The 27,005-nt window shown below is 40.2% G+C and overlaps 1 protein-coding gene and 1 pseudogene across 3 annotated transcripts in view; both read right to left on the bottom strand.

Moving 5' to 3' along the window:
* The window catches only part of FGF13 (fibroblast growth factor 13), a 577,215-nt gene that overhangs the window by 395,075 nt on the left and 155,135 nt on the right, over positions 1–27,005 (bottom strand). The gene's annotated exons all lie outside the window — the stretch shown is intronic.
* On the bottom strand, positions 4,276–26,964 carry LOC101116212 (RNA polymerase II subunit A C-terminal domain phosphatase SSU72-like; annotated as a pseudogene).

Raw genomic sequence — 27,005 nt, 5'->3', positions numbered from 1 at the left:
ACAGAGTAGACTAAGTCAGATGACCTGAGATATACTGGGCTACATCTAATGGACTTAACTTTACTAATACTGCTGGCTATGTTATTTGTATTTCACCTGTTTTACAAAATTTCTGTTTCTTACACTGCCAAATGTGTGTCTGAGGCCTCTAATAGAATAATATATAGTCCCATATGAGATCGATGATGGTAACAGTGTAACTCTAGATATGGGAAGAAGCAACAAGAGGGGATATTTTCCTGGACCAAGAGGCTAGTAAGACAGGTGGTCCAGAGAATTTTGGATACTGTTTTATGGCCTAGTCCAGTAACAGCCTGTCAACAAAATCTTTGCCAAACCTGAGAATGGACATTCTCAACACCATAAGATAAAATGGTCATGAAATGCCCCCCTCAAAATCATGGTCAAATTTATGAACAAAAAGGGGCTCTGCCAACTGAAGACTGACACTTGTCATCTACATCTACAAAGATTAAATCATGGCCGCTGCAACTGCTGGCTTTCAATGCCCCTGAAAGGAGTTCAGGGTAAAAATCAGGAATGAGACACTCTGTGCTCTGGCAAAAACTGGCAAAACAGGCCTTCAGATAGTTAGATCTTTTCAAGAAAAGATTTTACAAGTTCCAATTCTTGCATCTTCTCATACCTAAAAAATCACTGACGTCATTAATGGTGACATGTGTTTTGGCTATTAAAAAAATTTTACAATTAAAAGTCAAAATAGAGTAGCTATGGTTTAGACATCCTGAAAAATAACTAAGTGATACTATGGGTGTAATTTCAGATTAGACGTTGTATTGCTAAACACTTGAGTTTTCTGAGTCATGTCAGGCTTAGATGCCACCATTCTCAAAACAATGTCTGCTGGAAGCTAGTAACTGCAACCTTACTTTTTATAAAAGTAGGCAACTGGCTACTTGGCTACAAGTCTCCCCAAAGTGCCAGGTCCAGACAGGTTTCAGGCTTATTCTTCTAAAAAAAATGAGATTTATTTTGTCTATTAAAATTCCAGTTATCCTTCCTCCAGCTACTTCTAACTGGGTCTGTTACAACAAAATGGCAGACAAAGAGATTGAGATTTTAATCACACAAGGCTCAGATCTAGGACTTGAAACTCAGAAATACTTCCAATTCAGTGTCTATTCTCCAAGCTGAGGCAGTCCTATGCCCCATTTTGACAGAAAGTTATCACAGTCATAGTTACCCTGTTCCCTAAATTAAAACTGAGCAGGACTCTGTGGGGCTCTAGAGTACAGATCTGTTGTATGTTCTCCATTTCTTACCTTGAAGATATAGGCTTCATTCAGCCTCCTTGACCTTCCCTGAGTTCCAAAGGGTGGATTCAAACAATTGCTAATCAGGGAAGGGAGGGGATACAGAAACAGAGGAGAAAGGATCCAACGGTGGTACAGCCTTGAGATAGGTCCTGGTTCCTAGTCAAAGAAATATGCATAACAATTTTTTTCTTTGAGTTCTACAGAACTTGAGCCCCCACCCAGGTGGAAGATGGTACCTTCAGACTAAACACAAGATTCCTGGAGCACAGCTCTGTTTCTTCACCACCAATCAATCAAAAAAAAAGAAAAGTCACAAAACCTACAGCTCTCACCCCAAATGTTGCCTCCTGTTTCTGGGGACCAGTGATGACCATCTTGTTAGGTCTCCTGTTTGACCCTTTTCTATTTCATCTCTGAGAGGAGCCAACAGTTTCAAACTAAATTGCTGTTATTACAAGGGTGAATGAATGCTGCTGCTGCTGCTAAGTCGCTTCAGTCGTGTCCGACTCTGTGAGACCCCATAGATGGCAGCCCACCAGGCTCCCCTGTCCCTGGGATTCTCCAGGCAAGAACACTGGAGTGGGTTGCCATTTCCTTCTCCAATGCATGAAAGTGAAAAGTGAAAGGGAAGTCACTCAGTCGTGCCTGACTCTTAGCAACCCCATGGACTGCAGCCTACCAGGCTCCTCTGCCCATGGGATTTTCCAGGCAAGAGTACTGGAGTGAGGTGCAATCGCCTTCTGGTTTCAGGCAAAAAAATACCTTGACTTAGATCAGGTAGAGAGAGACTTCTGCTCTTTTAGGCAGGCCTGCGCCCATGCACAACAGAAAGAAGTTACCAAAAAAAGAGACCTCTGCCCCAATTTCCAAGAAGTATCTTGAGTATGAAGTCTCTCAGGGGGAGTTGTTAGGGGAAGCATACTGATTGAAACCATCATAGTTGCATTAGTAGTTTTACGACAGGAGGTCCTGCTAAGGAACATGGAACTAATAAGCCACCACCAACCGGAAGAATTCGGGAAAGATCAAAAGGAGACACTACATTTCCAACCAACCCCCGGAATCCTTCTCTCTGACATCCATCTTTGCTGAACAAGGTGTGCACCACCAGAAAGGACTCTGAGTCAAAATGATTGGCTAAGGACAACCCGGAAACTAATCCCATCACCATAAAACCCCTGTGGCAGAACTGTTCTCCTGGGTTCCCTTACCCTACTGCTCTCCACCCGGGTGCCTTTCCCCAATAAAATCTCTTGTTTTTTCAGCAGATGTGTCTCCTCAGACAATTCATTTCCGAGTGTTAGACAAGAGCCCAGTTTCAGGCCCTGGAAGGGGTCCCCTTTCCTACAATACTACCATGTGAATAAACCTTGAAAACATTATGTTAAGTGAAGGCAGTCACAAAAAATTATATTATTTCATTCATAAGAATGAAATGTCTAGAAAATGCAAATCAGTAAGAGATTCAAAGTAGAATAGTGGTTATCTAACTCTGGGGTGGGGTGTGGGTTGGGAAGAAATTTGCTAAGGGATATGGGGTTTCTTGTTCTAAACTTGACTGTGATGTAGTAGCACAACTCTCTATATAGACTTATTAACAAAACCACCAAACTGTATACTTTAAATCGGTGAACTGTATGGTATGTAAACTTTATCTCCCTAAATTACAAAATAATTAGACTTTTTAAATAAAAAAAAAAAAACAAAAAGCCAGTCTTTCCTTTTGACTTCAGTAAGTCCTTTAGCATTAGCAGGCTCCCATATATAACTTGTGATAAAGAACCCACCTGCCAATGCACGAGACTTAAGAGAAGTAGGTTTGATCTCTATGTTGAGAAGATCCCCAGGAGAAGAAAATGGCAACTCACTCCAGTATTCTTGTCTGGAGAATCCCATAGACAGAGGAACCTGGCAGGTTACAGTCCATGGGGTTGCAAAGAGTTAGGGACAACTGAAGCAACCTGGCACATGCACACACATGTTCCACTCTGATCTTGAGAGGGCAACAGGCAGGAAGGCCCAGGGTCTCCAAATGGAGGAAATAGACTGCAAGTGTCAGACACATTTATCTCTCTTAAGTGGCAGGAGGAAACAAACTAGTGATATTTTTTTCCTTCTCTATACAAATTTAAAAGGAGGTTTTTCTTAAAATACTGTGTTGCCATAATGACACCTGGTTTCACCTGGAGTTAACTATTCTCAAACCTTGAGTTAGCCAATGCATTTTTCTTATGGAAATGTTTGTCTTAAGCTATGTTAATGTACTATGCATTTACCCTAAACTCTGTCTTCAAGTGGGTTCCACCTAATGGCTCAGAATCTACTTGACAAACCAGTGTGTTATACTCAGATATTGTTCCCCTAATCTATGTAAACAAAACTATTTGTATGGTAATCTGCCCTTCTTTAAGATTCAAGTCAATCATTTTATGGCCCGGGATGAATCATCTGGTGCCAAGATTATTCCAAAATACATTTTATGGATGAGGGGCCTGGTGCCATTCTGAGTTTTAAGACATTCTTTTCTTTCAGTAACAGACTGCTAGAGACTTCCCTGGTGGCTCAGAGATTAAAGTGTCTGCCTGCAATGCGGGAGACCTGGGTTCAATCCCTAGGTTGGGAAGATCCCCTGGAGAAGGAAATGGCAACCCACTCCAGTACTCTTGCCTGGAGAATCCCATGGACAGAGGAGCCTGGTAGGCTACAGTCCACAGGGTCACAAAGAGTCGGACACGACTGAGTGACTTCACTCACTTTGAAGTATACAATACTTATATATATAATACTATGATTATATATAGTACTATATATAGTACCCATATATAATACTATGATTACCTCTAAAACAATGTTGAATAGTAGAAATGATGTGGGAATCCCTGTCTTGTTCCTGTTTATTATGGAAATGCCATTTGTATTTCTCCATTTATCATGATGTTTATTATTGGTTTATAATAAATATATGACATCATGTTAAAGAAGTAGCTTTCTATTCTTGTTTTACTTAAAATTGAGCATTCATTCATGATTTTTAAAACTCAAAAGTACTTTATTTTTTCTGTATCTATCAATGACATGGTTTTTCTGCTTCAAATGTGTCACACTGATAGATTTCCAATTGTTGAACCAGCCTTGCATTCTTGGAATAAACTCAGTTTTTTTAAAGTGTCACTCATACTTCTCTCTCACTTCTCCACTCATCTGTCAACCTGAGTCCAAGAGACAAATGAATTAATCTAAGAGTGTCAAAAAAGTGGCTTAGGTGCAACCCCTGCCTTTTCTAGTCTCTGACTTGGGTAGAGTGCCTCTGCTCTGCAGTTCTAGGATTTGCAGGGCTGGGAGCTTGCCATCAGTCAGAATGGCAGCTGGATCTCAGAGGGAAGATGTCTGAGTTTGTTGTCTGCCTATGCAGATGCTATTTCTATCTTGCTGACTAAACGACTTCTCATAATTTGGCCATTTGTGGCACAGATGACAGTAAGTTTTGGAATTCCACGGCATTTCTTCTGATCTCTGGGATAAGTGTATTTGAGTACTGGGTAGTCAGGAGAACAATCTGGGCTACCTTTGGAGTAAGACTGGAATGAATATTTGGGAGGGAGTCAAATCTTTACCTCTTGCAGTTCAAAGCTCAATCATTAAAATTTTCCTCATCCTTGAGATCAATGAAAATATCAAATAATACACAGTACTATATCTTCACCACATTTTGCTTTTCTAGGACAGTCCCTCCCAATTTATGGCTCTAATCTCCTTCTCTCATGCACTGAATACAATGCACATAGCCAATTCTATAGGCAGTGTGCTAAACCCCAGAAATCCCACAAGAGTCCAAAACCTGCTCTCACGGCAATCATTTTAATAAAGAAGAGATATATGTGAACAAATTAACATGATATAGGAAGATCAGACGTGCCAAAGAAGGACTTAAGAGGATCCATGCCCTTCAAGTCTTCTCCCCAACCTCCATCTTGGATTCAATCATTGATTCTTTCACTAGTCTTAAACAAGTGCCTCACCTAGAGTGAAAATCCCTCAAAACATAACCCTACAAAATGCAGTAACGTACTAACAAGAGCACCTCATCATCCCTGTATTACAGCACTGTCTACCACAGAACCTGGCTCTGTAGCAACAGGCACCCTGTCACTTATTTCAGATTCCAAGAATCCATGGATGCAGTCAAATTTCAAAAGCACTGGAGTCTAGAGAGAAAGAAGGTAAAGCAAAAATGAAGGAATGAAGAGGTAAATGGATAAACACACTGAAAATAAACAGAAGAAATGCACATAAAAGCATCAACAGTGCCACAGAGTTCTCTCCCCGAAATAAAAGGACATTAATAGCACCACTGTCACTCAGAGGGAGGCCACATTTTAAACTGGAATGTGCGATACACCTCCAGTTTATTTTCTTGGAGATGCTTAGTGTATCCTGACAGAATCTAGATTTCTGCTTTCACGGCTGTGTTTTTTAGTCACTTCGAAATAGAATTGCTTCAAACAACCAGTTTCAGTCACAGTGAATGCAAACTGCCTGAAATAACTCGATGCCTCAAATACATCAGCCTTTACTATACGTCTATAAAAACAATTGACCAACACTCACATACACACACATCTTGTTGCTGGCTCTTCCTTATGACACCATCTAAATAAGTGTGAGAAACACTGCCCGCAATTCAAATTGTTCACTGTCTGCTTCAATAAATTTACTGATGGTCAGCATAGCTGACGAATGGCACTGATGGATCAATTGAACATTCTAGTTATCAGAGACCCATTAAGTATACTTAGAGACCCATGAAATATACTACACAGAGGAAAAAATGAGTGAGAGTAAGATGACACTGTCTAATTCAACCTTCCTGTGATGATTCTGAATCATCACAAAATCAAACAATCTAGGTTTGGGATGTACCTGGGTAGTACAGTAGGTAAATCGATTGCCACCCTCATTGTAGGCTAAGGGCTGGCTAACGTATCAGTAATTTTAAAATCAGATGTCCACTTTGGTTACTCAGAACCACGTTGGTTACTTAGAACCAAAGAACTCTGAGGATCACTTAGCCTAGTGGCCGGCAGCTTTACTCAGGACTTGGAATGGAACCCTTTATTCAAATGCAACCCTGAGAAGAGATCTTCTGTATACTTGGCTTGGGGGTGAGGACTAAGGTCTCAGAATGCCTCCTTCGGTGATCCCTGAAGCACCTCTGTGGAACCCTATAAATCTACAGGACGTAGTTTATAATTAAGAGTTTTGCCTGGATAGAGAATTTCCACAACATCAAGGTGAGCTTGTGAAGCTCACAACATCAAGGTGACAAGTGCAGTGTCCCAGTCTAAAGCAGTGACTGATCTGGAGTGAGAGACAAGGTCTCCTGACTCCGGGTCAAAGGGCATGTTCCAGCCCTTGCAGCCTTCCTGGCAGCTTCTCTTGCTCTGCATTTGCTCCAGAAAACAGAAGTTAGCACTTTTTTCTGAGAGTTCCAGATTAAGCACATGACTGATTTCAGACCCATTCTGAAAGTGTTCCTGGTTAAAAACAAACAAACAAAAACAGCCTATATTTTTTTGCCTGTTTTAGACCACTAATCGAGCAATGAAGTCTTCCAGATCCAGGAGCTAGTATAAATCATAAGTCCCTAAAGCTTATTTCTAACATTTACTTAGACAGAAGGAGATACTTTAGCTCATCCATCAGTTCTTATCTTTTTATGATGTGTGATATACTGGTTTTTTGATTGAAATATTCTTTCCAACATTGTTAGCCTTTAGTATGTTAGAGCTTACCACTGGTAATAATTGTTATTTACAGAAATCAATGAGCTAAAAACAATACAGAATGTGACATGCTTAAATGTGGGAAATTTATTTGCATGCCCCTCACCCCCACTACAGGAATAGGAAGCTGTCAATCTATTCTCAAAAAATGAATAAGTGAATGAATGAGTTTGGGATATTTTGGGTTAGGGAATCCACAAAGCCCTCTTTTCCTGCTCCACAATCTTCTCCAGCAGGGATCTAACAGTAGCTACCATATGAAGAAGATCTACTAAGAATAAGGTGCTTGCCATACATTATTTCTCTGAAATGGGTACAAGATCATCACATTTTACAGTCCAGGAACTGAGAGTCAGATAATTACTGAAGAACCAAGGTTCTCACATTTGAAGTAAATTTGCAGTGAACCACGGAGTCAAATCTTGAAACCTGGACAGCCAGGCAGAGTGTTAAACCCTCCATCTGAGGAGCAGGTGTTAACAAGATTGGCCCAGGGCAGTCACTGCATGACGGAGATTAGGAAGTTCATGTTTATAGCATCTTCCCCTAACCTCCTTTGAAAAACTACAAACTCCATGAAATTACAGAGCATTGTTGTTATTACAAGGGATTCTGAAAACTGCTGAATGTATTTTCAACTCGAAAGACTGTGCTGGGAATCATTTTAATTCACATTCTCATTTGGTATGAAAGCAATAAACATCTTTTAAAAAGATTTCTCTCTTTGCTCTAAGTGGTTATGAGTAATAATATGGGTGTAAATCTTCTTAATTCTCCCTGAGCTATTTGAAATTCTTAATCATGATCAGAGTACAAAACAAAACAAGATATTATATGTGTATCATTAAAAACTGTATTTGCTGAAAAGTCACTTTAAGTTTCCTTTCTCTGGTTTAACTGACGGTAGTTTTCAGTGCTGAATAATGCAGTTTCCATGATCATAAGAGGTTTGTTTCTTTGACTTTAAATTTAAGCCCTGGAAATGTACAGGGTTTTTTCCTGCCAAAGATTAATTTCTATCTCTGAGAATTAATGGGAGAGGGGAAGCAAAGATGCAGGAAGGAGCTTGTCTGGGTAAGTAGAAAGAACCCTGGAATAGGAGTCAGGAGACATTCCCACTAGGCTCTGATTGTCTGGCTATGCCCATTCATCTTTCTGAGTTTCAAGTTTCTTACCAATAAAGTGATAAGACTGGACAGATGACATCTAAGTCACTTCTAAAACTCTGGCACAAAGATTCTTTGAGATAATTGGGTGTGTTGGGTTGGCCAAGAAGTTCATTTGGCCAAGTTCAAAATTAACTTCTTGGCCAACCCAGTAGAATAGAGTTTCAACAAAGGTGTATTTAGGCACCTACTTTGTGTTGGGGCTCTGCTGAAAGACACAAAAAGGAAATGAGCCTTCAGAGGGAAATCAACACATGTAGACTGGGTGAAGAGGACTCAGGAAAGGCTTTCTGGTAGAAGAAGCAACTGAGCCAAACCTTGAAGGCTTTTTCCACATATTTCACAAAAGAGAGGGAAAGGTTAGTTGTTCCAATTAATGCCTTTGCTAGGAAATGACCTAAAGATTAGGTAATCTATAGAAGTCAGCTTTTGAATTATGTTCTGAGTATAACAAGACATCAAAACCTATGGAGAAGAAAACATAGATTTCCCATCAGAATGGCTAAAAATTAAGACTGACTATACCAAGGGCTGGGAAAGATCTGGAGCAGATAGAATTCTTACAAACCACTGACAGGAACATAAAATGGAGTAGCCACTTTGAAAGGTTTGGCAGTTGATCAAAAAGTTAAGCCTGCAGTTACTACAGGGCCCAGCAATGCAAGTACTAGACATTTACCCAAGAGAACTGAAAATATACATCCACACTAAAGCTTGTACTCAAATGTTCATAGCAACTTTGTTTACAATAGCCAAGAAGTAAAAACATACATCTGAATTAGTGTATACATACTGCGTTGGCCAAAAAGTTCATTCTGGTTCTTCTGTAATCTTACAGAAATATAGCACAGTGGAATGTTACTCAGCAATATGAATAGATGAGAATTGATATATGTGACAACATGAATAAACCTTGAAAACACCACTGCTGCTGCTAAGTAGCTTCAGTCGTGTCCGACTCTGTGCGACCCCATAGATGGAAGCCCACCAGGCTCCCCCGTCCCTGGGATTCTCCAGGCAAGAACAATGGAGTGGGTTGCCATTTCCTCCTCCAATGCATGAAAGTGAAAAGTGAAAGGGAAGTCACTCAGTCATGTCTGATTCTTAGTGACCCCATGGACTGCAGGCTACCAGGCTCCTCCGTCCATGGGATTTTCCAGGCAAGAGTACTAGAGTGGGGTGCCATTGCCTTCTCCATGAAAACACCACAGTCAGTGAAATAAGCCATTCACACATATATCTGGAATAGGAAAATCCAAGCTATGGTGTTCAAAATTATAGTGGTTACCCATGTAGTGAGGGGTAAACTTTGAAAGAGGACAGAAGAATGACCTCTAGAGTGCTTGTAATGTTTCCTTTTTTGATCCGGGTGCTAGTTACAACAGTTTGTTCAATTTGTAAACATTTACTGAGCTGTTCATTTTGGATTTGTGCACTTTTCTGTATGAAGCCATTCTCCTAAATAAGTTTACTAAAAAAATTTAAAGCAGCTATTTATACTTCAGCTGTTTCTACCTTCTGGGGGAATATTAACTCTACACAATCAAATATCTGTATCATCTTGAATGCTACGTTTGAACTTAAAGCCAAAAAAGGAGCAGGGCAGCTTTGATGTGCTCTTCTTCCCTTACTCCCTGGAATGGGTTTCAAACATTTTAAAAATCATAAATAGCAAGTATCCTGTGGCTGCCACTCTGGGTATCTGAAGTAAGAGGTCAGACATTTTAAATATAAAAGTCAATGTTCCAGCAAAGTGAACACCTTCCACATGGAAGTCCTCAAAACAGATTTCTGCCACCCTCTCTCCTTCCTCCCTTCCTTCTTTTCAACCATCCATTAGTCTATCCACCCATCCATCCATCCACCCTTTCATTTAAAAAACACTGAAGTCCTACCATGTGCCTGGCATTGCACTGGGCCCTACCACAGTGAACAAGACAGACAAAGCCCATGCCCTCATAGAATTTCCCAAAGAACATCACTAAGGTGATTGAGAATTCTAGAATTGCATCTAAGATCAAAAATCTTTTTGATGCTTATAGAGAGTTTTAAAACTCCAACCATGGGTCTGTTCATATAAATGAGAAAAGTGACTTTTCTTAAATAGTGGACTGGGTCCAATCTCCTTTATTACTTGCTGATTTGAGCATTTGTCTAGTGATAATAAAAAAAGAGGAGGGCGGTCCTAAGATGGTGGAGGAAGTGGAGGGGGCGATCACCTTCTCCCCTTCAAATTCATCAAAAGAACATTTGAATGCTGAGTAAATTCCACAAAACAACTTCTGAATGCTGGCAGAGGAAATCAGGCACCCAGAAAAGCAGACCGTTGTCTTCAAAAGGAGGTAGGAAAAAATATAGAAGACAAAAAGAGAAACAAAAGAGGTAGGGACAGGGCTCCCACCCGGGAAGGGAGTCTTAAAAAAGAGAGAAGTTTCCAAACACCAGGAAACAGTCTCACTGCCCAGTCTGTGGCGAGCCTTGCAAGCACAGAGGGCAACATAATCGGGAGGAAAAATAAATAATTAAAACCCAGAGATTACACACCCAACGGTAACTCCCCCAGCGGAGAAGCAGCACAGACGCCTGCAACCTCAGCTAGTAAGCAGGGGTTGGGCAGGGAGGCACGGGCTGCATTGCTTAGAGTAAGGACCAGGCGCGAATGCCTCAAGGGCAACCTAAGGGAACTAACTTGGGCTAGCACACCAGACTGTGGGATAGCTACCATGCGAAAAGCCCTAACCTAAGACACCACCAGGCCTGCTCATAGAACAAAGGACTGACTAGAGCTATGTGAAAAGCCCTAACCTAAGACACTGTCAGGCCCACTCACAGAACAAGTTCAGTTCAGTTCAGTCGCTCAGTCGTGTCCAACTCTTTGCAATCCCATGAATCGGAACACGCCAGGCCTCCCTGTCCATCACCAACTCCCGGAGTTCACTCAGACGCATGTCCATCGAGTCAGTGATGCCATCCAGCCATCTCATCCTCTGTCGTCCCCTTCTCCTCTTGCCCCCAATCCCTCCCAGCATCAGAGTCTTTTCCAATGAGTCAACTCTTCCCATGAGGTGGCCAAAGTACTGGAGTTTCAGCTTTAGCATCATTCCTTCCAAAGAAATCCCAGGGCTGATCTCCTTCAGAATGGACTGATTGGATCTCCTTGCAGTCCAAGGGACTCTCAAGAGTCTTCTCCAATACCACAGTTCAAAAGCATCAATTCTTCGGCACTCAGCCTTCTTCACAGTCCAACTCTCACATACATACATGACCACAGGAAAAACCATAGCCTTGACTAGACAGACCTTAGTCGGCAAAGTAATGTCTCTGCTTTTGAATATGCTATCTAGGTTGGTCATAACTTTTCCTCCAAGGAGTAAGCATCTTTTAATTTCATGGCTGCAGTCACCATCTGCAGTGATTTTGAAGCCCCCCAAGATAAAGTCTGACCCTGTTTCCACTGATTTCCCATCTATTTCCCATGAAGTGATGGGACCGGATGCCATGATCTTTGTTTTCTGAATGTTGAGCTTTAGGCCAACTTTTTCACTCTCCACTTTCACTTTCATCAAGAGGCTTTTTAGCTCCTCTTCAATTTCTGCCATAAGGGTGGTGTCACCTGTGTATCTGAGGTTATTGATATTTCTCCCGGAAATCTTGATTCTAGCTTGTGTTTCTTCCAGTCCAGCGTTTCTCGTGATGTACTCTGCATATGATTTAAATAAGCAGGGTGACAATATACAGCCTTGACATACTCCTTTTCCCCTTTGGAATCAGTCTGTTGTTCCATGTCCAGTTCTAACTGTTGCTTCCGACCTGCATACAGGTTTCTCAAGAGGCAGGTCAGGTGGTCTGGTATTCCCATCTCTTTCAGAATTTTCCACAGTTTATTGTAAGCCACACAGTCAAAGGTTTTGGCATAGTCAATAAAGCAGAAATAGATGTTTTTTCTGGAACTCTCTTGCTTTTTCCATGATCCAGCGGATGTTGGCAATTTCATCTCTGGTTCCTCTGCCTTTTCTAAAACCAGCTTGAACATCAGGAAGTTCACGGTTCACGTATTGCTGAAGCCTGGCTTGGAGAATTTTGAGCATTACTTTACTAGCATGTGAGATGAGTGCAACTGTGCGGTAGTTTGAGCATTCTCTGGCATTGCCTTTCTTTGGAATTGGAATGAAAACTGACCTTTTCTAGTCCTGTGGCCACTGCTGAGTTTTCCAAATTTGCTGGCATATTGAGTGCAGCACTTTCACAGCATCATCTTTCAGGATTTGAAATAGCTCAATTGGAATTCCATCACCTCCACTAGCTTTGTTCATAGCGATGCTTTCCAAGGCCCACTTGACTTCACATTCCAGAATGTCTGGGTCTAGATTAGTGATCACACCATCATGATTATCTGGGTCATGAAGATCTTTTTTGTACAGTTCTTCCGTGTATTCTTGCCACCTCTTCTTAATATCTTCTGCTTCTGTTAGGTCCAGACCATTTCTGTTCTTTATTGGGCCCATCTTTACATGAAATGTTCCCTTGGTATCTCTAATTTTCTAGAAGAGATCTCTAGTCTTTCCCATTCTGTTCTTTTCCTCTTTTTCTTTGCATTGATTGCTGAAGAAGGCTTTCTCAACCTTGTCTAACTCAATGAAACCAAGTCATGCCCGCGGGGCAACCCAAGATAGGCGGGTCATGGTGGAGAGGTCTGACAGAATGTGGTCCACTGGAGAAGGGAATGGCAAACCACTTCAGTATTCTTGCCTTGAGAACTCCATCACAGAACAAAGGAGTGAGCAAAGCTAGCCCGGCCCATCCTCCTGCCTGGTGACAGGCAGGCGAGGGCAGCCAGAGCTGGAAGGGGGCAATCATGGCCCCAGAACGGCATTATCTACCAAACTGCAAGCAGGCTTCATTGCTAACTAAGAATTCTTGGGATTCTTGACAGTCAGAAGGTGTGCCTGATGTACACCCAGAAAACCGAGTGGCAGGGACAGGGGAGGCAAAAAGTCCCAGCGACCATGCTTGCCAAACACCTGCTCACCTGAGCTGCTCGAACCTGGGAACGGCACAAAACGCAGGCCCAAGCGAGTCTGCACCTCTGAGGACTACCCGAGTATCTGAACTTGAGTGGCTTAGACCTGGGAAGTGCAAACAACCAGGGCCGGCCTCAGTTCCCAGCAAAGCAACCTAGAGCCTAAGCAGTGTAGACAGGGAAAGCACACATGCCATGAGAGGGGACAAACCCAGTGTGGCTGAGACACTGCAAGCACACGCCAGTGTTATTTCTTTGCAGCATCCCTCCCTCCCCATAGCACGACTGAACAAGTGAGCCTAAAAGTGTCCACCACCACCCCCTCATGTCAGAGCATAAATTAGACACTGAAGAGACCAGCAAACAGATGAAGCTAAACCAGAGGGAACCTCCTTGGAAGTGACAGGTGCAATAGATTAAGACCCTGTAGTTAGTACTGACCACATAGGAAGGGGCCTATAGATTTTGAGAAATATAAGCTGGATCAAGGAACTATCTGAAAATGAACTGACCCCACACTACCCACAACAGCACCAGAGAATCTCCTAGATATATTTTTACTATTTTTTACTATAGTTCTTTTTTTAAAAATTTTTTAAAATGTTTACTACTTCTTTAATTTTCATTTTTATAACCTACTATTACTTTGCAAAAAAAGAGAACCTATTTTTTAAGCCAAACTTCATATATATATATATTTTTAAATTTTTTTGACTTTTTTCTGTAATATTGTATTTTTGAAAATCTAACCTCTACTCTACATTTTTATTCATTGCTATTTGGTATTTGTTATCAATTTTGTACCTTTAAGAACCCAATCTTCAGTACCAATTTTTACTTTGGAGCAAGATTACTGGCTTGACTGCTCTCTCCCACTTTGGATACTGCTTTTTCTCCACAAGGTCGCCTCTATCTCCTCCCTTCCCCTTCTCTTCACTACCCAACTCTGTGAATCTCTTTGTGTGTTCCAGACAGTGGAGAACACTTAGAGAACTGATTACTGGCTGGATCTGTCTCTCTCCTTTTGATTCCCCCCTTATCTGCCTAGCCACCTCTGTCTCCTTCCTCCCTCTTTTCTTCTCTGTATAACTCCGTGAACTTCTCTGAGCAGTCCAGACAGTGGAGTGTACAAAATGAAGTGATTACTGGCTAGCTTGCTCTCTCCTCTTTTGATTTCAACTCATCTCATTCGGATCACCTCTATATCTCTCCTCCCTCTTCTCTTTTCCATGTAACTCTGTGAACCTCTCTGAATGTCCCTCACTGTGGAGAAACTTTTCATGTTTAACCTAGATGTTTCATCAATGGTGCTGTATAGATGGAGAAGTCTTGACGCTATTGTAAAAATAAGACTGAAAACCAGAAGCAAGAGGCTTAAGACCAAATCCTGAGAACACTAGAGAGCTCCTGACTCCAAGGAACAATAATCAACAGGAGCTCATTAAATGCCTCCATACCTACACTGAAACCAAGCACCACCCAAGGGCCAACAAGTTCCAGAGCAAGACATACCATGCAAATTCTCCAGCAACACAGGAACACAGCCCTGAGCTTCAATATACAGGCTGCCCCAAATCACTCCAAACCCACTGATATCTCATAACTCATTACCGGACACTTCATTGCACTCCAGAGAGAAAAAAATCCAGCTCCACCCACCAGAACATCAACACAAGCTTCCCTAGCCAGGAAACCTTGACAAGCCACCCATACAACCCCAGCCACAGCAAGGAAACTCCACAATAAAGAGAACTCCATAAACTGCCAGAATACAGAAAGGCCACCCCAAAAACAGCAATATAAACTAGATGAAGAGACAGAGGAATACCCAGCAGGTAAAGGAACAAGATAAATGGCCAACAAATGAAACAAAAGAGGAAGAGACAGGGAATCTACCTGATAAAGAATTCTGAATAATGATAGTGAAAAGTGACCCAAAATCTTGAACACAAAATGGAATCACAGATAAATAGCCTGGAGACAAGGATTGAGAAAATCCAAGAAAGGTTTAACAAGGACCTAGAAGAAATAAAAAAGAGTCAATATATAATGAATAATGAAATAAATGAGATCAAAAACACTGGAGGGAAAAATAGTAGACTAAGGGAGGCAGAAGATAGGATTAGTGAGGTAGAAGATAGAATGGTAGAAATAAATGAATCAGAGAGGAAAAAAACAAAACAAATTAAAAAAAAAATGAGGACAATCTTAGAGACCTCTGGGACAATGTTAAATGCCCCAACATTCGAATCATAGGCATCCCATAAGAAGACAAAAAGAAAGACCATGAGAAAATACTTGAGAAAATAGTTGAAAACATCCCTAAAATGGGGGAAGGAAATAATCACCCAAGTCCAAGAAACCCAGAGAGTCCCAAACAGGATAAACCCAAGGTGAAACACCCCAAGACACATATTTATCAAATTAACAAAGATCAAACACAAAGAACAAATATTAAAAGCAGCAAGGGAAAAACAACAAAAAACACACAAGGGGATTCCCATAAGGATAACAGCTGATCTTATGACAGAAACTGTTCAGGCCAGGAGAGAATGGCAGGACATACTTAAAGTGATGAAAGAAAATAACCTACAGTCCAGATTACTGTACTCAGCAAGGATCTCAAGGACAGCTGATCTTATGACAGAAACTGTTCTGAAGTGATGAGAGAATGGACAGGACCTTAAGTCATGTTTAACCTTGTCCAGAGGCTATCTTGATCATTTCTTTGGATTTTGAATTCTCAGTCCCCGACTACCCATGGCTCAGATGGGAGGGTTTAGGGAGTGGGATGCCAAAGGAATGAAATCAAAAGCTGAAGACCATCAAGCTTTACAGATAGTCATAGATTATGGTCTTTCCATCCATGGATGATGGTCTTGAACCTTAACACATCACAAGCACAGAAATTGAAACTGTAATCAGAAATCTTCCAGCAAACAAAAGCCCAGGTCCAGATGGATCCACAGCTGAATTCTACAAAAATTTTGAGAAGACCTAACACCTATCCTACTCAAACTCTTCCAGAAAATTGCAGAGGAAGGTAAACTTCAAAACTCATTCTATGAGGCCACCATCACCTTAATACCAAAACCTGACAAAGATGCCACAAAAAAGAAACTACAAGCCAATATTACTGATGAACATAGATGCAAAAATCCTTAACAAAATTCTAGCAATCAGAATCCAACATTAAAAAGATCATACATCATGACCAAGTGGGCTTCATCCTAGGGATGCAAGGATTCTACAATATTTGCAAATCAATCAATATAATATACCACATTAACAAATTGAAAAATAAAAGCCATATGATTATCTCATTAGATGCAGAGAAAGCTCTTGACAAAATTCAACATCCTTTTATGATTAAAAAAAAAAAGCTCTCCAGAAAGCACGAATAGAAGGAACATATCTCAACATAATAAAAGCTATATATGACAAACCCACAGCAAACATTATCCTCAATGGTGACAAACTGAAAGCATTTCCCCTAAAGTCAGGAACAAGGCAAGGGTGCCCACTCTCACCACTACTATTCAACAGAGTTTTGGAAGTTTTGGCCACAGCAATCAGAGCAGAAAAAGAAATAAAAGGAATCCAAATTGGAAAAGAAGAAGTAAAACTCTCACTGTTTGCAGATAACATGATCCTCTACATGGAAAATCCTAAAGACTCCACCAAAAAATTACTAGAGCTAATCAATGAATATAGTAAAGTTGCAGGATATAAAATCGACACACAGAAATCCCTTGTATTTCTATACACTAATAATGAGAAAATAGAAAGAGAAATTAAGGAAACAATTCCATTCACCATTGCAATGAAAAGAATAAAATACTTAGGAATATATCTACCTAAAGAAACAAAATACCTATATATAGAAAACTATAAAACACTGGTGAAGGAAATCAAAGAGGACACAAATAGATGGAGAAATATACCATGTTCATGGATTGGAAGAATCAATATAATGAAAATGAATATACTACCCAAAGCAATCTATAGATTCAATGCAATCCTTATCAAGCTACCAACGGTATTTTTCACAGAGCTAGAACAAATAATTTCACAGTTTGTATGGAAATACAAAAAACCTCAAACAGCCAAAGCAATCTTGAGAAAGAAGAATGAAACTGGAGGAATCAACCTGCCTGACTTCAGGCTCTACTACAGAGCCACAGTCATCAAAACAGTATAGTACTGGCACAAAGACAAAAATATAGATCAATGGAACAAAATAAAAAGCCCAGAGATAAATCCACGCACCTATGGACACCTTATCTTTGACAAAGCAAGCAAGAATATACAATGGAGAAAAGACAATCTCTTTAACAAGTGGTGCTGGGAAAACTGGTCAACCACTTGTAAAAGAATGAAACTAGAACACTTTCTAACACCATACACAAAAATAAACTCAAAATGGATTAAAGATCTAAACTATAAAACTCCTAGAGGTGAACACAGGCAAAACACTCTCTGACATAAATCACAGCAGGATCCTCTATGACACACCTCCCAGAATATTGGAAATAAAAGCAGAAAATAAACAAATGGGATCTAATTAAAATTAACAGATTCTGCACAACAAAGGAAACTATAAGCAAGGTGAAAAGACAGCCTTCAGAATGGGAGAAAATAATAGCAAATGAAGCAACTGACAAACAACTAATTTCAACAATATACAAGCAACTCCTGAAGCTCAGCTCCAGAAAAATAAATGACCCAATCAAAAAATGGCCCAAAGAACTAAATAGACATTTCTCCAAAGAAGACATTCAGATGGTTAACAAACACATAAAAAGATGCTCAACACCACTCATTATCAGAGAAATGCAAATCAAAACCATAATGAGGTACCATTTCATGCCAGTCAGAATGGCTGCGATCCAAAAGTCTACAAGCAATAAATGCTGGAGAGGGTGTGGTGAAAAGGAAATCCTCTTACACTGTTGGTGGGAATGGAAACTAGTTCAGCCACTATGGAGAACAGTGTGGAGACTCCTTAAAAAACTGGAAATAGAATTGCCATATGACCCAGCAATCCCACTGCTGGGCATACACACTGAGGAAACCAGAATTGAAAGAGACACGTGTACCCCAAAGTTCATCGCAGCACTGTTTATAATAGCCAAGACATGGAAGCAACCTAGATGTCCATCAGCAGATGTATGGATAAGAAAGAAGTGGTACATATACACAATGGAGTATTACTCAGCCATTAAAGAGAATACATTTGAATCACTTCTAATGAGGTGGATGAAACTGTAGTCTATTATACAGAGTAAAGTAAGCCAGAAAGTAAAACATCAATACAGTATACTAATGAATATATATGGAATTTAGAAAGATGGTAACGATAACCCTGTATGTGAGACAGCAAAAGAGACACAGATGCACAGAAGTCTTTTGGACTCTGTAGGAGAGGGTGAGGGTGGTATGATTTGGGAGGATGGCATTGAAACATGTATAATATCATATGTGAAATGAATCACCAGTCCAGGTTCGATGCATGATACAGGATGCTCGGGGCTGGTGCACTGGGATGACCCAGAGGGATGGGATGGGGAGGGAGGTGGGAGGGGGTTCAGGATGGGGAACACATTTAAACCCGTGGTGGATTCATGTTGATGTATGGCAAAATCAATACAATATTGTAAAGTAATTAGCCTCCAATTAACATAAATAAATTTATATTAAAAAAATAAAGAGTATGCATACAGAGCCATATAATGTGCAAAGTATACCAAAATAAGATGAAAAAAGTCTATTCATCAATAATGATAACACAATAGTTTCTGTAATTAGCACAATGCTGTATCTCAACAAATGTATGTAGTTACAGGTTCCCAGAATGGACAGAAAAATTCAAATAAACACACAATCCAGTCACATCCTATCATACATGCAGAGAGGATTTTAGATCAAACACCAGGACCCATGAATCCTACCACCTAAACGATGGCAACAGAAGCCTGGGTAGACACATGAGATGAGGTCGTGATTTGATCTTTGCTGGTGGCCCTTTGAAAGCTATACTGAGTTCAAGAGGATTAATCAACTGAAAAGTTACTCTTCAGAACTGCCTTCATCTTTTATGTTCTAAGATAGGGAAAAAAAGGGAAATGAGGAGGGGAGAAAGTATTTTAAGCATCTAAGCATCGCTTTCATTATTAATACAGTCAAGGTCTGAAAACTCTGCTGAATATTTAAGGAAAGACTTTTTAATCTTGCACAAAAACCAACCCAAAGTTAGGTGATTAAAAAAAATAATCACTGAACCCTTTCAGTTTTCAGTGATGCATAAAGAGAGGGAAGAAAAGACAGAATTTGTCTCAGCGATAAACTCAGCCTCTTCATCTAAAATCCTGAGTCACCTGACCCTTCTACTCTCCCCAGCAGAGAGCCACCACACTGCATACCTGAGTCACTGCCACAATAATGGATGGTATGACACCAGGCTTTTCTATAAGGGAAAGAAAGATTTCTTCAAGATAAGAACAATAACTTAGAGAATATTTTAAGTGAAACTGTCCAGGAGGGTCTGCCTGCTCCACTTCAGATTCATCAGACTCCAGGAGATAGGACTTAACTTTTCCAACCATCTCCTCAGGGGAACCTTCTGAACTATGTGTGGCCCAAAACCCAAAGGCCCCAAGAAACCCCTTGGCATGGCAATGTCCATTTCCCTATTCTTTTGCACAAATGTAGCACACATCCTTTTCCAGATCACTTTGTCCATTTTCCAGATTCAACTTTATTGATGAATGTGTGAATACTATTCAATTATTCAAAGTGCCATTGATAATACTAATTCATTCTCATATTTGGCCATTCACTTTTAATAGAGCATTACACATTCTGGTTTATGTCTTCTCACACATGCAAGGATTTCTCCCTGGTAAATATCTAGAAGAGGAAATTTGGGACCATAATAAGGCATGCACATCTTTGCTAGATATTTCTAGTGCTCTCCAAAAGAGGTGTATAAATTTATACTGCCACCAGAACTTCAAGTTCCCCGCATCTTTCTGTGGTATGACCACTTCGCATGATCATGCTTTTTAAGTTTTGCTAATTTGACCCTCCCTTGTGAAAGACAAGGGTCAATGTCTTTTTATGTTTGCTAATTTGACCCTTGTGAAAGTTATTGTAACTTACCTTTTCCTCATTACTTGAGAGGTTGAGAACCTTTTCTCATTTGTGGATCAACTGGTAAGGAATCCACCTGCAATGTAGGAGATCCAGGTTCGATACCTGGGTCAAGGAGATCCCCTGGAGAAGAAAATGACAACCCACTCCAGTATTCCTTTTGGTAATATTATTACTAATGACCATCCACATCTATTTATTGGCCAATGCCAGGATCCTTTTTAAAAGTGGATCCTGTTGCTTTATTCAGGAATTCTTACATTCTAAGCAGTTAGGGAAGCCGGAAAAGGGACGCTCAGTGAGAGGCAGATGTCTTGGGGGAAATGTGCTATCAACCATTTTATCTTTTTCGGTTAAAGGAAAAAAAAAAAAAACTACAGTCAAGATTCTACTCATAAGGGAAAGTGGGACGGGAAAAACGTTTGTTTTCTGATCTGGCATTTCCGTATCTTCACACTGCATACAGTACCATTTACTGGGTATTGCTAACGTCCACCGGCAGAATACCTAAAAGTAAAAACAAGTATCAGAAACGAAAAAGTACTACCAAAAGGAAACTCAAGAAAATAGCTTCAAGTGGGCAGTGGGCCGGATGTCAGGCTGGGCTCAGTAGAAGCAGACGGTGTGCAGGAAGCTCCTGCCGCTCTTTTCCTCGAACACCTGCAGCAGCTCGCCAATCCTGTCCTCCATGCCCTCCATGAGCTGGACCCACTGGCACAGGTCGCAGATGATGAACGCCCCCAGGGTAGCCTCCTTGTGGGTTTCCAGGTTGTTCACGTTGATCACATGCACGGGCTGGCAGGTCTCCTGCTCCCTGGTACTCATATCTTCCACCACCTGATCATACACTTGCTTTTCACAGGTGAGGATGAGGTCAAACGGATCTTTGCAGTCCTGGAACCTCTCTGGCCTGGGTTTGATACTCGTTTCTTTCCAGCATCTGTAAAACGCCATTCTGCATATAGAGTTCTTTGTCTTTCCTAAGAAGGTCTTGGTACATCTTGTCATATGTGGTTCTGAAATCATAAACGTTTAGCCTGTCGCGTGCTCGTCCTGGAAGCTTCACGTTTGGTCCTGTTCCGAAGGACCAGACGCTGAATCCTCGATTGCTGAGGATGTTGTGCACCTCCACGCTCTGGTTCTGGTTGCTCGAGCATATCACACCGAGGTGCAGTGGCAAAGATGACTGCGGCTACAGTCACCGAGACTCCCAGCTCAGAACTTTCGCTTCTGGACTCCGGGCGCTTCCACAAAAGCAAAATGGTGGGCTCGACGCCTGGAAGCGGAAGCTGCGGCGCCGGCAACGTAGAGTATCAGGACTTATGGTGTGGGCATGTATAACGTGTCCTGGCAGGCTCCTCGCGCAGGTCCAGATTGCTGGGCGGCAAGATGAGGGCCACTGCAGTATTCTTCGTTCGGAAATCACATAGACAGAGGAGCCAAGGGTGCTACAGCCTGTGGGGTCGCAAAAGTTAGACGCGACTGAGCAACTAAACCACCACCACTACCATAGTTGAATCAGGTTATCCCTCTGTAAAATGCCTGGTCATATCCTCTGTACGTTTTTCTAATGAATATCGGTCTTTCTCAATGATTTTTAGAGTACAGCTTCTAGATATTCCGTTCAGTTGCTCAGTCATATCCGACTCATTGTGACTCCATGGACTGCAGCACGCCAGGCTTTCCTGCCCATTATCATCTCCAGAGCTTACTCAAACTCATGGCCATCAAGTCGGTGATGCCATCCAACCATCTCATCATCTGGCGTCCCCTTCTCCTCTAGATATTAATGTCCCCTCTCATTTTAGATGTTAATCCTTCCTTATTTATAAGAGCTAAAAATAGCTCCCACCAACCTGTGGCTCATTATTTAAAATTGTCTTTGTGGTACATACTTCATCAACTAGTCTTTACATTTAATGAAGGCAAATGTATCTATCTTGTATAGTTTCCCTTTTGTGTTTTTAAGAAACCTTTCCCTACTTTGAGATCATTAAGGTAGTCTTCGTCTTTTTCAGGAACAAATAATTCTTGCTTTTAACATTTATATCTTTAATCCATCTTGAGTTTACATTTCTGTATAGTATAGGGTAGGAATTTTTTTTACCATCTACATAACCGATTTTCCCAGAATTATTCTATTGGTTTGTAATGTCTCCTCTGTCATAAACCAAGTCCTCATATATGTTTGAGTTTGGTTCTGGAATTTCAATTTTGTTCTATTGGTACACTTGTCTGTCCTTGTACTAATATCACATTTTTGTTAATATAAGTGAATAACAATCCTTAATATCTTATAGAGCTAGTCTCATATTGTTTTTCATCTGTAGAGAATCTTGACTAATCTTTACCCTCTTTCCACGTAGATTTTAGGGCAAGTTTGCCAAGTTCTAGGGGAAAAAAAAAAAAACTGTTGGAGAGTTTGATTGGAATTGCACTGAACTAAAAGTTAATTTGTGGAGAATTGATTTATGTATGATATTGAATCTTTCAAAACAATTTAAATGGTTTATATCTTCTATTATTTAAATTTTGTTCACTGTTTATGGAATTCAATACAAGCTCATAATATTTCCTTAAAAGACATACATTTTGTTAGGTACAGCTCCAAATTTATTATGGGTTTTGCTACTATGTAAATGGAATTTTTTTTCCATTCCAATTTTGCAATTTATCTTGCAAATAAACTCTAATTCTAGTATTTATTCATAAATTACATAAATAACTAAGGAAATAGAGCTTGTGTGCTTGAAAGTAGCTGACACTCTGAGCTCACTAAAATAGAGTCAATTTTGTCCTTTCATTAAACAAAGTGGGATAATTCCTATTATGTTCAGAGACTGTGTTTTAGTTAGTGTGACAGTGTTTCTATGTTTCAGAAATGATATTTTTTCCTATGAAAGCTTCCACTTTTCCTACCAGGGACTCACTCTATTATAGTAGTTACAAATACAAAGCTTTTTCTTCTTATTCTTTAGAATATGTTTTGGTCCTTTATTTTCATTTAAAGCATATACTTGTTCAAAGTCATGGTTTTTCTGTTCCTAGAGGATGATTAGTTTAGAGAGCATACACACACATACACATGCAAACATACTTTATCTGGGTTCTTTTATATATATGAAATGTTTCTTCTTTTTTAAAAATTGAAGTAGGATTGACTTACAATGTTGAGCCAATCTCTGCTGTACAGCAAAATAACTCAGTTTTACATAAATAAATAAAGATATACATATTTAAAATATTCTTTTCTATTATGATTTATCTCAGGAGAATGGATGAAGTTCTCTGTACTATACAGCAGAACCTTCTTAGTTACCAGTTCTACATGTAATAGTGTATATTCACCAACCACAAATGCCGAGTCCTTCCTTCTCCCCTCCTCCTCCTTGGCAACCTCAAGTCTGATCTCTATGTCCTTGAGTCCGTTCCTGTTTTATAGATAGGTTCATCTGTGTCATACTCTACATTACACATATAAGTGACATCACATGGTATGTCTTTCTCTTTCTGACTTAGTTCACTTCGTATGATAATTTCTAGTTGCATCCATGTTTTTGCAAATGGCATTATTTTGGTTTATATGGTGAGTAGTAGTCCATTGTAGTAATGAAAAGAAAGTAACTTGATAGATTTCTTGCTTGAATACACTCAAGTTGAAGGAGTACATTCTTTAATGAGCTGTCAAGTCCTTTACTTAGAGATAGGAATAAAATGAATTTTGAATAAGCTGGTACAGAAGCAGTAGCTATAGCAAAGTCAATACGGACCTGTAAGAGAAACCACTGGATAGGAATATTCTCTAAATTCTTCCCAATGATCCTCTCTCCTCTTCACTTGTTCTTTGGTCTAAATTAGTTAATTTCTTTTTAGAGGGCCTAGAAGAAAGGAAGAACAAACTTCTTGATCCAAGTACACTGAGGGCAGAGGGGCAAACCTTACAAAAACAACATAAGACCTGAGACAAGTGAAGCATGGGAAAAGAGATACCAATATTGGATGCCATGTTGGTTGTCAGAATTTGTCTTTATAACATTTTCTCCTTGATTCTTCCTGTTGAAGAGGATCACTATTGATTTTTATATATTGGGCCTATACCCAGAAACTTTGTGGAACCTTATATTAGCTATACTCATTTGTCTACATATTTTAGTACATTATCTGTGTAGACAATCATCCCATCTGTGAAAATAAAAATGTTTTCAACCCTTATATTTTCCTTTTCCCAATGAGATGGTTAAGATCTCATTTATAAAGCTTAATAAAAACAGTGACTACAGATATCCTTGTCAGTCTTGTTCCTGACTTGAAAACCATATGGACATTTTGAAGAAATCTCTAGTCTTTCCCCTTCTGTTGTTCTCTATTTCTTTGCACTGATCACTGGAGATGGCTTTCTTATTTCTCCTTGCTATTCTTTGGAATTCTGCATTTGCATGGGTACATCTTTCCTTTTCTCCTTTGCCTTTAGATTCTCTTCTTTTCTCAGCTATTTCTAAGGCCTCCTCAGACAGCCATTTTGCATTTTTACATTTCTTTTTTGGGGGGGTGGTCTTGATCACTGCCTCCTGTACAGTGTTTCCTGTACAATGGAACACTATCAAATCTAATCCCTTCAATCTATTTGTCACTTCCACTGTATAATCGTAAGGGATTTGATTTAGGTCATACCTGAATGGTCTAGTGGTTTTCCCTACTTTCCTCAACTTAAGTCTGAATTTTACAATAAGTAGTTCATGTGCTGAGCCACAGTCAGCTCCTGGTCTTGTTTTTGCTGATTGTATAGAGCTTCTCCATCTTCGGCTGCAAAGAATATAATCAATCTAATTTTAGTATTGACCATCTAGTGATGTCCATGTGTAGAGTCTTCTCTTGTATTGTTGGAAGAGGGTGTTAGCTAAGACCAGTGCATTCTCTTGGCAAAACTCTGTTAGCCTTTGCCCTGCTTCATTTTGTACTCCAAAGTCAAACTTGCTTTTTACTCCAGGTATCTCTTGACTTCCTACTTTTGATTGCCAGTCCTCTATGATGAAAAGAACATCTTTGGTGGGTGTTAGTTCTAGAAGGTCTTATAGGTCTTCATAGAACCGTTCAACTTCAGCTTCTTCAGCATTAGTGGCTGGGGCATAGACTTGGATTACTGTGATATTGAATGGCTTGCCTTGGAAACAAACAGAGCTCATTTTGTTGTTCTGAGGTTACACCCAAGTACTGCATTTTGGACTCTTATTGACTATGAGGGCTACTCATTTCTTCTAAGAGATTCTTGCCCACAGTAGTAGATACAATAGTCATCTGAAATAAATTCGACCATTCCAGTCCATTTTAGTTTACTGATTCCTAAAATGTCAGTGTTCACTCTTGCCATCTCCTGTTCACTTGCTAGCTCCCCATCATTGCCATCACCAAAGATGTCTAGGACAAAGTACTCTGCCGGAGAACCTTAGCTACAACAAAGGTCAATCACATGGAACCAAGCCATTTGAAAGTTTTAGGCATCTAGTTTCGATGTTTTCCTACTCTCACCAGGAATGTTGCTGGAACACCTAGAATCAAAAACTTTACTCACAGAGCCATTTGTCCCCTACTGAATGAAGCTTGTGTAAGTTTTGTGTAAGTTTACAACAGAGCTTAGTGTGATGAGCTGGCAAGAAATGTTTGCCAAGTTTCAAAGGCTTGGAGGAAAGATATCATAACCCTGAAAGGCATTTTCTTTTTAGTTTTGTTTGGAAGTGTTTTTAACTCTAAGAACAAAAGGTAGTCCTTGGACTGTCTCTTCTCAGAAAGCTGACACTACATTTCTCTACTGTTATCAGTTTCCTAAATAAGTGTAGTTGTATTTAATTACTGCTGAATACAGGGGAGACGTGTGTTAGTCCTTTTGTTCAGTACATTAGGATCAGAGGAATAACAGGTGTGGCAGTTTGGCAGTGTTTCTTCACTCATTTCAAAGTCATCTGTATCACTAAAATGTACAACTCATCTAGCCCACCAACCTTAAGGAATTGCAATAAATACAATTCAAAAGAATTCAAAGCTAGCTCTGTCTTTCCCTCAGATATCAAATGTGGACGGAAGATTTCGATGAATAGTTGCCATCTCAAGAGAGGTTATAGCAGGCAGATGATGTGAGCGAGCAAAGCATGCTCTTAAATCACTAGATATGACAGGCCCAACCTGAAGGAAAATAAGCCTGTTTAGGTTCAGAGAGGTGAAGATCTGCCCAAGGTCACACAGTACATTCATTTCTCTCTTCCACTGCTTCCATCCCAGTCTAAGTCACAGCTGTGCCTGGTCTAGTCACTGCAGCAGCCTCCTAAGACTCCCACTACCTCCAGTGGGGCTCCTGCTTTGATCCATCCTCCACCTCCTATAGCTGGAGTCGACTAATTAAAACATTATCTTACTGATAACCTACTAATGGCTTAACATTGTTATTACAAAAATGTTTCAACACTTTCTTTTTTTTTACCATGAAGAGGTAGGCCTGGAAGGGGCTGCCCCCTTCCTATCTCTTCAGCCTCAGCTTTACTCACTCCCTCCGTCATGTGCTCTGCTTCAGACATGCTGGCCTTCAGGTAATGTACTAGAACCTACTGGATTATCT

The sequence above is a fragment of the Ovis aries genome, chromosome X (genome assembly GCF_016772045.2).
Source record: "Ovis aries strain OAR_USU_Benz2616 breed Rambouillet chromosome X, ARS-UI_Ramb_v3.0, whole genome shotgun sequence".
Lineage (NCBI taxonomy): Eukaryota > Metazoa > Chordata > Mammalia > Artiodactyla > Bovidae > Ovis > Ovis aries.
Note: the sequence above shows the minus strand (reverse complement) of the source record. Positions and strands in the feature narration are given on the sequence as shown.